The 12329-nt window shown below is 44.6% G+C and overlaps 1 non-coding gene across 1 annotated transcript; it reads right to left on the reverse strand.

Annotated features, from left to right (window-relative positions):
* Positions 1–8449: 8449 nt before the first annotated feature.
* Positions 8450–8556, reverse strand: LOC133058015 (U6 spliceosomal RNA). The gene has a single exon (XR_009693141.1). It is a non-coding gene; the product is annotated as a U6 spliceosomal RNA (small nuclear RNA).
* Positions 8557–12329: the final 3773 nt, after the last annotated feature.

The raw sequence follows: 12329 nt of genomic DNA on the forward strand, positions 1-12329 counted from the left end.
GCATAAAATGGCCAAACAACCTATTCTGACCAAATGAGCAAATCTTCTAAAATATAAATAAATGCTCTCTCCCACCCTAGGGATGGAAGATGGGTTCCAAGTGTGGCTCACCCCAGAGGTCCCAGGACAGCTGCAGCTTTGGCCAGTTTCCTGGACCTGGGACAGCTGCACAGCCCCCAGTCAGAACAGGCTGGGAAACCACACATTCCAAGGAGCCCTGTTCACTTTCATAAAGGTATTTCAGGCCAAGAAGTCTTACTGGGACTTCCCTTGTGGTAGAGTGGATGGGAGTCCACCTGCCAATGCAGGGGACACAGATACGCCGCAGAGCAACTAAGCCCCTACGCCACAACTACTGAAGCCCTCGCGCCCGAGGGCCCGCAAGCCACAACTACTGAACTGTGAGCTGCTACTACTAAAACCCACACACCCTAGGGCGCATGCTCTGCAACAAGAGAAGCGCTCACACCGCAAGAAAGAGTGGCCCCTGTACACCGCAACTAGAGAAAGCTCTTGCAGAGCAGCAAAGACCCAGAGCAGCCAAAAATAAAATTTAGAAAATTTTTTAAAAAAAGAAGTCTATCTGTTTACCTCACCTGAACAGTCTGAAAGAATGCAGAGCGAGGGCCTGTTCCAGGAAGGGAGCTGTCACCAGAGATAACTACAGTGAGAACTAGGTGTGGAGACAGGGAGGAATCCAGCCGAGTCTGTTTGTTAGAATTCCACTCAGCATCCCATTGACTCCACTGGCCCAGCAAACACTTATTTACCAAACATTCGCTTTTCCATCTTTTTGTAAACTGACTTCCTCCCCTCTGAAATCCCAAACCACTACCCACAACATCCTCTTTTTGTCTTTAACTTAAAAGTGTTGGTTGCTCATGTGTCTGACTCTGTGCAACTGCATGGGCTATAGCCCACCAGGCTCCTCTGACCTGGGATTTTCCAGGCAAGAATACTGGAGTGGGTTGCCATGCCCTTCTCCAGAGAGTCTTCCTGATCCAGGGATTGAACCCAGGTCTCCTGCATTGCAGGCAGAATCTTTACCGTCTAAACCACCAGAGTTGAAGATGGTATTTAGAGTGAGGGTTTCGACCATTTTGGAAAGTTGCTCAGTTTTCCTGGGTGTCTCCCAAGTACACGTGTTGTTATTAAACTTTTACTTGATCTCCTCCTGTTAATCTGTCTCATTTAACTCTCAGACCAGCCAAAAGAACTCAGATCAGTTCAGTTCAGTCACTCAGTCATGTCTGACTCTTTTCGATCCCATGGATTGCAGCATGCCAGGCTTCACTGTCCACCACCAACTCTTGGAGTTTACTCAAACTCATGTCCATTGAGTCGGTGGTGCCATCCAATCTCATCCTCTGTCGTCCCCTTCTCCTCCTGCCTTCAATCTTTCCAAGCATCAGGGTCTTTTCAAATGAGTCAGTTCTTTGCATCAGGTGGCCAAGGTATTGAAGTTTCAGCTTCAGCATCAGTCCTTCCAATGAATACTCTGGGCTGATTTCCTTTATGATGGACTGGTTGGATCTCCTTGCAGTCCAAGGGACTTTTAAGAGTCTTCTCCAACACCACAGTTCAAAAGCATCAATTCTTTGGCACTCAGACTTCTTTATAGTCCAACTCTCACATCCATACATGACTACTGGAAAAACCATTGATTTGACTAGATAGACCTTTGCTGGCAAAGCAATGGCTCTGCTTTTTAATATGCTGTCTATGTTGGTCATAGTTTTTCTTCCAAGGAGCAAGCATCTTTTAATTTCATGGCTGCAGTCACCATCTGCAGTGATTTTGGAGCCCAAAAAAATAAAATATCTCACTGTTTCCATTGTTTTCCCATCTATTTGCCATGAAGTGATGGAACCGGATGCCATGATCTTATTTTTCTGAACGTTGAGTTTTAAGCCAACTTTTTCACTCTCCTCTTTCACTTTCATCAAGAGGCTCTTTAGTTCTTTGCTTTCTGCCAAAAGGGTGGTATTGTCTGCATATATAAGGTTATTGATATTTCTCCTGACAATCTTGATTCCAGCTTGGGCTTCATTCAGCCCAGAATTTCTCATGATGTAATGGGGATATAAGTTAAATAAGCAGGGTGACAATATACAACCTTGATGTACTCCTTTCCCAATTTGGAACCAGTCTGTTGTTCTATGTCCAGTTCTAACTGTTGCTTTTTGACCTACATACAGATTTCTCAGGAGGCAGGTCAGGTGGTCTGGTATTCCCATTTCTTGAAGAATTTTCCACAGTTTGTTCTGATCCACACAATCAAAGGCTTTGGCATAGTCAATAAAGCAGAAGTAGATGTTTTTCTGGAACTCTCTTGCTTTTTCGATGATCCAGTGGATGTTGGCAATTGGATCTCTGGTTCCTCTGCATTTTCTAAAACCAGCTTGAACAATTGGAAGTTCACAGTTCACATACTGTTGAAGCCTGGCTTGGAGAATTTTGAGCATTATTTTGCTATCGTATGAGATGAGTGCAATTGTGTGGTAGTTTGAGCATTCTTTGACATTGCCTTTCTTTGGGATTGGAATGAAAACAACCCTTTTCCAGTCCTGTGGCCACTGCTGAGTTTTCCAAATTTGCTGGCATATTAAGTGTAGCACTTTCACAGCATCATCTTTCAGGATTTGAAATAGCTCAACTGAATTCCATCACCTCCACTAGCTTTGTTCATAGTGATGCTTCCAAATGTCTTCCTCCCTGACAACGCTAAGATGGGGACAGTAAATATGAGAGTTGAAGGAGACCAAAGGTGATAAAAAGCATAGGTGAATGTAAAATGGGAGCAAAGGCAAAGGTGGGAAAGTTCAGGCTGAAGAAATTCAGACAGAGGTCGAGGAGGAACTGCCCTGACTTCTGAACACACACCCTGGGTCTGTTCAGACTTCTGGGCTTTCTCCCCAGCATGACATCTCAGCCCCTGCATCTCAAAGCTGGACAGACCACATCCTAAGAAAACGTGCACCAGGGACACTTCCTAAGTCAGGCAGGAGACAGTCTCAGGATCTAGGTTGTTGTTCATTGTTTAGTCGCTAAGTGGTGTCTGATCAAAGCAAAACGTGCCTTAGATCTGCAGCCCCTACCGCGAACAGACAAACAGGGCTTCTACTGACCCTGAGGATATGTGCTCCCCTCCCGCTCTGGCTTCCTGTGCGTGCCTTCTGGATCGGTGTCAGGTTTGAAACTGGATCCTCCCTGGGACCCATCCTGACACATATGACCCATATGAACCTATTTGTTTTGTTCCCTTCAACTAAGCGTAGGGATTTCTGAAGTTTCGTCCTTGAAATACAGTGTGGCTTCCTCTTAGGGACCAGGGAAAGAGTGTGTTTATTCTGTTCCCAAAACTAGAAACCCATGTGGACCCACAGGGCCAGGAACATCAGGTCAGGCCCAGGCACAGAACACATGCCCTCCAGGATTGCATGAGAGTGGTGGGGATTACTGATGTGAGCCATGGAGACTTTAGTTCCAGAACCGCTGTTCATTCCAAAAAGTGAATGTATATGTTCTATAGAAAGTATATAAAAAAAATCATAGGAGCTGGGTAGGACTGAAGGTCATCCACCCAACGAGGCTTGTTTGCTTCTGCCAAGCTGTTCTATTTGCTTTTCTAACTCATTCAAAACCAGTTACTCATTATTTACAGGCATGAGGAAGGATCACAATATATTAAGTTTCATAAAGGTTATATAAAATGGATTGTACACTAGGAGACTATGTCAAAAAGAACAGCTTTAGGATATGAGTGCCACTGCAGGAGACACGGGTTCCACCCCTGGGTCAGGAAGATCCCCTGGAGGAGGAAATGGCAACCCACTCCAGTATTCTGGCCTGGAAAATCCCATGGACAGAGGAGCTTGGTGGGCTACAGTCCATGGAGTCGCAAAGAGTCAGACATGACTGAACGACTGAGCAAGCACACCATATCTACATGTAGACAGTAGGAATGAAGTTATTCCAGGTACTTCATCCAGAGATGCATGAAGTTATTCCAGGAAATTGTGCTTTCTACCTGGAATGTGCTTTCCCAAATCATCCAACTTTTAAAATAACAACTCATACCATACATTATCATAAAATACTATTATTTACTTTAAAAAATAAACCTGTTTGTCAACATGTCCCCCGTGGCAGCTCAGGGGTCATCTTCCAAGGAGAGATGTCTGAGACTTGGGAATCAGAAGACAAGTCTGCACTCAGCTCAGCCACTGGTTCATTAACTGCTTTTGCATGTCATTTGTCATCCAATCCTTTAGTTTCTTCTCCTGAAAAATAAGAGTAGGACTTGCTTTGTCTAACTCTCAGGGTTATTGTAAGATTCTAAATTTTAAATCAAGAAAGCGTAGCAGGTAACACAACATTTTAAATCAACTACATTTCAATAAAATAAAATTTAATAAGAAACAAGACAGTGTAGTGGAAAACTGGATAACGACTAGACAACCTGCAAAGGACACCGCCCCCTTTCTCCTGCCTGCCCCATCTCATGACCACTACCTTCCCTTCTGCTCTTCTTGCTCCTCTCCCTCTCCCTGGCTGTGAAGAGGAGAAATTCTTTGAAGTTCAATCCAAGATCACTTTCTCTCGCAGCTGATGCTCTGCCCTCAATGAGTACATCCCTTCCTTAACCTTCAGTTACCAAGTCAACAAGTTGACATCTCCAGCTCAGACTTTTGGATCTGTATCTCCAACTATATTCTAAATATAAAAACTTGGGATGTCCCTGGCAGTCCAGTGGTTACAACTCCACGCTTCCACTGCAGTGGCCACAGGTTCAATCCCTGGTCAGGGAACTAAGACCCTGCATGCCATGCACTGTGGGGGAAAAAAAAATCACTCTAAAACCAGCACAAGGTTAGATATAACAGAGTCCAAAATTAGACCCTGGGATGCATGCATTTCATTACAATTGAAAGGAAGGAATTAAGTAATAAAAGTTGTTAGTTCAATTGGCTAGCTGTTTGACAAAATATTAAGTTTTATCCCTAACTCACCCCTTACTCTAAAAAGTCTTGTAGGTCTTCATAGAACCATTCAACTTCAGCTTCTTTAGCATTACTGGTCGGGGCATAGACTTGGATTACCATGATATTGAATGGTTTGCCTTGGAAACGAACAGAGATCATTCTGTCATTTTTGAGACTGCATTCAAGTACTGCATTTCAGACTCTTTTGTTGACTATGATGGCTACTCCATTTCTTCTAAGGGATTCCTGCCCACAGTAGTAGATATAACGGTCATCTGAGTTAAATTCACCCATTCCAGTCCATCTTAGTTTGCTGATTCCTAGAAGGTTGACGTTCACTCTTGGCATCTCCTGTTTGACCACTTCCAACTTGCCTTGATTCGTGGACCTAACATTCCAGGTTCCTATGAGATATTGCTCTTTACAGCATCGGACCTTGCTTCTATCCCCAGTCACATCCACAACTGGGTGTTGTGTTTGCTTTGGCTCCATCCCTTCACTCTTTCTCGAGTTATTTCTCCACTGATCTCCAGTAGCATATTGGGCACCTACCAATCTGGGGAGTTCATTTTTCAGTGTCCTATCTTTTTGCCTTTTCATACTGTTCATGGGGTTCTCAAGGCAAGAATACTGAAGTGGTTTGTCATTCCTTCTCCAGTGGACCACATTCTGTCAGACCTCTCCACCATGACCCATCCATCTTGGGTGGCCCCACATGGCATGGCTTCGTTTCATTAAGTTAGACAAGGCTGTGGTCCATGTGATCAGTCTGGCTAGTTGTCTGTGACTGTGGAACAACAGACTGGTTCCAAATACGAAAAGGAGTACATCAAGGCTGTATATTGTCACCCTGCTTATTTAACTTATATGCAGAGTACATCATGAGAAATGCTGAGCTGGAAGAAGCACAAGCTGGAATAAACATTGCTGGGAGAATTATCAATAACCTCAGATATGCAGATGACACCACCCTTATGGCAGAAAGTGAAGAACTAAAGAGACTCTTGATGAAAGTGAAAGAGGAGAGTGAAAAAGTTGACTTAAAGCTCAACATTCAGAATACTAAGATCATGGCATCCGGTCCCATCACTTCCTGGCAAATAGATGGGGAAACAGTGGAAACAGTGGCTGACTTTATTTTTCTGGGCTCCAAAATCACTGCAGATGGTGATTATAGACATAAATTAAAAGACACTTACTCCTTGGAAGGAAAGTTATGACCAACCTAGACAGCATACTAAAAAACAGAGACATTACTTTGTCAACAAAGGTCCGTCTAGTCAAGGCTATGGTTTTCCAGTAGTCACGTATGGATGTGAGTTGGACTGTGAAGAAAGCTGAGCACCGAAGAATTGATGCTTTTGAACTGTGGTGTTGAAGATTCTTGAGAATCCCTTGGACTGCAAGGAGATCCAACCAGTCCATCCTAAAGGAAATCAGTCCTGGATGATCATTGGAAGGACTGATGTTGAAGCTAAAACTCCAATACTGTGGCCACCTGATGTGAAGAGCTGACTCATTGGAAAAGACCCTGATGCTGGGAAAGATTGAGGAAAGGAGGAGAAGGGGAGAACAGAGGATGAGATGGCTGTATGGCATCACCGACTCAATGGACATGAGTTTGAGTAAACTCTGGGAGTTGGTGATGGACAGGGAGGCCTGGCATGCTGCAGTTCATGGGGTCTCAAAGAGTCGGACATGACTGAGCGACTGAACTGAACTGAACTGAACACCCCTTACTCAAAGTCAAAATTCAGACAAAGCAATAATAAGCAAAACAGATAAAGAGCTACTTCAAATTGATTTTTTAATTGAATATAAAATTGGGAAATGTGCTGATAAACATTATAAAATATTTAAAAATATGAAAAAATATCCAACTTCATTAAGAATAATACAATAAAATATGAATTAAAGATAGTCAAATATTGAGGACTCCCTTGGCAGTCCAGTGGTTAAGATTCTGCACTTCCAATGCAGAAGGCTTGGGTTCCATTCCAGGTCAGGGAACTAAGAGGCCATATGTCACACAGCACAGCCAAAAAGTAAAAAGAAAAAAGACAGTATTCAATATAGATATTAGATACTAATGGATACCAATATAGGCGAGAATATGGGGAAATAGATCCTCTCCTGCACTTTGGAGCACAAATCAGTGCTTCTGAGTCATCAAGATTCCACCTTTCATGCACTCTGACTCATCATATTTCTGGAACCTATCCTGTAGCAATAGCAGAATGATCACAGAATTGCTTGCATTTGGAAGAAAGCAAAAAAAAAAAATACTGGTAAGAACTCAAGTGCCCATCAATATAAATAAATAAAGTATAGTATGTCCATATACCAGACACTATGCATCCATTTAAAGCATATGGTAGCTCAAGAGGACTTGTAAAGTTATCCAGAGTATAATGTTGAGGAAAAAAAGTGAGTTGTAAAACAAAAGAAACAGTACCATACTGGTGACATATGTGTGTGTACACACACATATATACATACACATACACACATGCATGAGGAAAGATTCAGATTCAAACTCAATTTTTTTTTTTTTTTGGCTGTGCTATTTTATTTTTATTTTATCTTTGTTGCTGTGCACAGGCTTTCTCTAATTGTGGTGAGCAAGGGCTAGTCTCTAATTGTGGTGTGCGGGTTTCTCAGTGCAGTGACTGCTCTTGTTGCAGAGCATGGGTTTAGTTGCCCTGCGGCTGAGATCTTCCCAGACTAGGGATGGAACCTGTGTCCCCCACGCTGGCAGCTGGATTCTTTTTTTTTTTTTTTTTTCATTTATTTTTATTAGTTGGAGGCTAATTACTTTACAATATTGTAGTGGTTTTTGTCATACATTGACATGAATCAGCCATGGATTTACATGAATTCCCCATCCCAATCCCCCCTCCCACCTCCCTCTCTACCCGATCCCTCTGGGTCTTCCCAGTGCATCAGGCCCGAGCACTTGTCTCATGCATCCAGCCTGGGCTGGTGATCTGTTTCATCATAGATAATATACATGCTTCGATGCTGTTCTCTCGAAACATCCCACCCTCACGTTCTCCCACAGAGTCCAAAAGTCTGTTCTGTACATCTGTGTCTCTTTTTCTGTTTTGCATATAGGGTTATCATTACCATCTTTCTAAATTCCATATAGATGTGTTAGTATACTGTATTGGTCTTTATCTTTCTGGCTTACTTCACTCTGTATAATGGGCTCCAATTTCATCCATCTCATTAGAACTGATTCAAATGAATTCTTTTTAATGGCTGAGTAATATTCCATGGTGTATATGTACCACAGCTTCCTTGGTTGCTTCCATGTCCTGGCTATTATAAACAGTGCTGCGATGAACATTGGGGTGCACGTGTCTCTTTCAGATCTGGTTTCCTCGGTGTGTATGCCCAGAAGTGGTATTGCTGGGTCATATGGCAGTTCTATTTCCAGTTTTTTAAGAAATCTCCACACTGTTAAAAATATGGAACGCTTCACGAATTTGCGTGTCATCCTTGCGCAGGGGCCATGCTAATCTTCTCTGTATCGTTCCAATTTTAGTATATGTGCTGCCGAAGCGAGCACTGGCAGCTGGATTCTTAACCACTGAACCACCAGGGAAGTCCCAAACTCATTTATTTAAGGGTAAGACTTGCAGAGGATCAGAGGAACCCTTATATTGTACTTTAAGATCCCCTGGAGAAGGCATGGCAACACACTCCAGTATTCTTGCCTGGAGAACTCCACGGACAGAGGAGCCTGGTGGGTTATACAGTCCGCGGGGTCACAAAGAGTCGGACACAACTGAGCCCCAGGAGAATGCACCTGGGGCTTGCAAGCGCTTGTGATCTAACATCTTAGCAGCAGGCATGACTGCCATCTGGTGGCCATGTGCTGCCATGGCATGTCACCAACCTGAGGGTTTCTCAGCCTTGCACTATTGCCATTGTCGGGAGATGGGGGGGCTGTTTTGTGCACACTATGGGAGGTTCAGCAGCACCCCATAGAAACCAGCACCTTCTGGAGACGAGTGACACTCTCTCCCCAAGTGGTGACAGAGAAAATGTCTCCAGACACTGGCAATTGTCCCCTCTGGGGGCAAAATCACCCCTGGCTGAGAACGTAAGAGTCTCGTGACTGCCAAGTAAATAACTAAACTGTATTTGTTCATTCACTCACAAACAGCTCACATTAGGCAAAGATTTTCATTCCTAACATCAGCTGGAAGGAGTGAGCTCTTGGCCAGGGTCACTCATACAACAGAGTGCTTTTCACAGCTTTGCGAGATTCTGAGCTTTAAATTCAGGAACAAGAAAATCCATTCTTATCCAGAGACTCCCAGCTGCCTTAGGCAGAAATAACAAGCATGGTGACTCCCAGCACACACACACACACGCCCCACACTCGGCTCAGATCCTGCAGAGGGAACTCACAGCGGACCACACTGCAGCCTCATCACGGCACTTCAGCCAGCGACTGCCACATCACCCAGACAGGAAGCTGCTGTACCCCTTGGACTTGAGTCTCCTCCCCCCCACCTAGAGCTGAAGTCAGGGTGAAGTGGCACTGACAAGGGGGATCCTCCTTGAGAACCCTCTTTGTCCCCCGCAAACCTGAGACTCCACTCACTCACAGAGAGAAACCAGGCTCTAGGTGGCGCTAGCAGAGGTCCAGGAAGTACGCTTAGTCCCAGCCAGTCCGGGGAGTCCCCACTGCCCCCCGAACACACACACACACACACACCCCTAGAGACACCAGATGGCTGGGTGCTACTGGTACTGGCAGGGAGGTGCCACCACACAAAGCACTCTCCCCAGGAGGTGCCTCTTCCTCATGGGCAGACGACCCCCTACCCACCCAGTTGCATTCCCTTTCCACCCACTCAGGCAGCATCGGCAGAGACCAGGTAGAGCTCCAGCAGCACCAGATCAACCAAGCTGACCAAAATAGTACCACAAAGGCTCTGAAGATTAAATTGCCATTGAAACCAGGGCCCACAAAACTACACCGAGACCTACTATAAACAGGGTGACGATGCCCTAAAACAGAAGATTTAAATAGCACCTTCACTTACATGATTCTTAAGTAACATGTAAAACCCTAGATTGAAAGTTTTATCTTTTACAATTTGAAAAGATCATTTTCTTTTTGTAGTCAGTGCTACTGACAAGTCAGATTTACTCAGTCAATTATTATTCATTGAGGGGCCACAAAATGCCAGGAACTGGGTTTTTTCCTTTTTTTTTTTTTTTTTAATTTAATTAAAAATTAATTTAATTTAATTAAAAAGCCCACAGGCTTTTCTCTAGTTGTGATGAGCGGAAGCTACTCTGTAGTTGCGGCATGTGGGCATTTCATTGGGGTGGCTTCTACTGTGGAGCACGGGCTCCAGAGCACAGGCTTCAGTAGTTGTAGCACCTGTCCTGCAGGCATGTGGAATCTTCCCAGACCAGGGATCAAACCACTGTCCCCAGCATTGGCAGATGGAGTCTTAACCACTGGACCATCCGGGAAATCCCAGGCACTGCTTTTAGCACTCACTGAACAAAACAAATCATTCTTTTTTTTTTGTCTTGTAAGTGATCCATGTTTAGTTTCTGGAAATTGTCAGAAGTTCTTCTTTGTTATTTATTGTTGGAGGAAGTCAAGAAGAGGATGTGACCATTGGTTAACCCAAGAGCTGTTGTATAGTTGCTACTGCTGCTGCTGCTGCTGCTAAGTCACTTCAGTCGTGTCCGACTCTGTGCGACCCCATAGACGGCAGCCCACTAGGCTCCCCCGTCCCTGGGATTCTCCAGGCAAGAACACTGGAGTGGGTTGCCATTTCCTTCTCCAATGAATGAAAGTGAAAAGTGAAAGTGAAGACACTCAGTCGTGTCCGACTCATAGCAACTGCAGCCTACCAGGCTCCTCTGTCCATGGGATTTTCCAGGCAAGAGTACTGGAGTGGGTTGCCATTGCCATCTCCATGTTTAGTTGCTAGTTGTATCGAACTCTTTGCCACCCTGTGGACTGTAGCCTGTCATGCTCCTCTGTCCATGGGATTTCGCAGGCAAGAATACTGGAATGGGTTGCCAGTTCCTTCTCCAGGGGATCTTCTCCACTCAGGAATTGAATTTGTGTGTCTTGCATCTCCTGCGCTGGTAGGTGGGTAGCTGGTAGCTGAGCCATCAGGGAAGTCAGAGGAATTTGAGTTATTTTCAAAGCAGAGAATCTATGGTGTTAAAATATGGTCAAGACCCCTCCCCGTTTATCACCCTCTTCCTACCAGGTGATCTTATGTAATAATAAATCTATTTTTACCTCTGTTTTGCAGTAATCATCTGGCTGACTGCATGTATGTTCCTGCATGCGCATACATATTCGGGTGTTCATGTGGATCAGGGTGAGACAAAGGTGAATAAAACCCTTGGAGGTGGAGCTGCTCGTATCTGTTAGTATCCACTCCTCTCCCAGCCCAGCTGTAAGGTTACCCTGTGCTATGATGAGTGGACAAAGATTTCCCCAGAGTGATGTCAGAGAGAGCAGAAAGGAGCACAGAAGACATCAGAAAGCACCCCCACTCCCAGAGCACATCCCTGAGTCCCCTCATGGCATCTGGAGCTTCTCATCGCTGCTCCCATTCCATCCCCATCTAGACACACGCGCACACACACCCTAGGGCAGACTGTAGCCATCTGTCTCTCAGAGGGTCTCCAATCCATTTTTCATTAGTTTCTTAATTCAACAACCTCCCTCCTTCCAGAGGCACCCAGGTTGGGTTTGGGACAAGGACCTAGCCATTTACATTAGGATGCTGTGTTAGTTACCGTTTTCTGTCTAACAATATTACTACATACTTGGTGGCTGAAAATAGCACACATTCGTTATCTCCCAGTATCTGTGTATGAAGGTCCAGGCACAGCTTAGCTGGGTCCTTGCAGCGGGCTGTCAAGGTGTCAGCCAAGACTGGTTTCTCATGTGAAGACTCTACTAGGGTTGATCCACTTCCAAGCATCTGGGGGTTGTTGGCAAGGGTTAGTCCTCATCTGTCTTTCTGGGCTGACAGTTTCTTGTCTTGGGGATTTCCCTAATATCACACTTGTTTCACCAAGGCCAGCAAGGAGGATTCTCTTAGCAAAACACAAGCATTAGAATCATGTCACCTTTGTTGCATTTTATAGGTTAAAAGTAAGTCACAAGTTCACTCAAGGTCAGGGAGCAGGTAACACAAATGTGTGAATACCATCAGGCTCAGATCATGGGAACCACTTTGGAAAATGGGAACTGGATAAGGAGTACCTTCTTCTTTTTGCCATGTCTCGTGGATTGCAGGATCTTACTCCCCCTACCAGGGACTGAATCTGCGCTCACTGCAA

The sequence above is a fragment of the Dama dama genome, chromosome 5, assembly GCF_033118175.1.
Source record: "Dama dama isolate Ldn47 chromosome 5, ASM3311817v1, whole genome shotgun sequence".
NCBI lineage: Eukaryota > Metazoa > Chordata > Mammalia > Artiodactyla > Cervidae > Dama > Dama dama.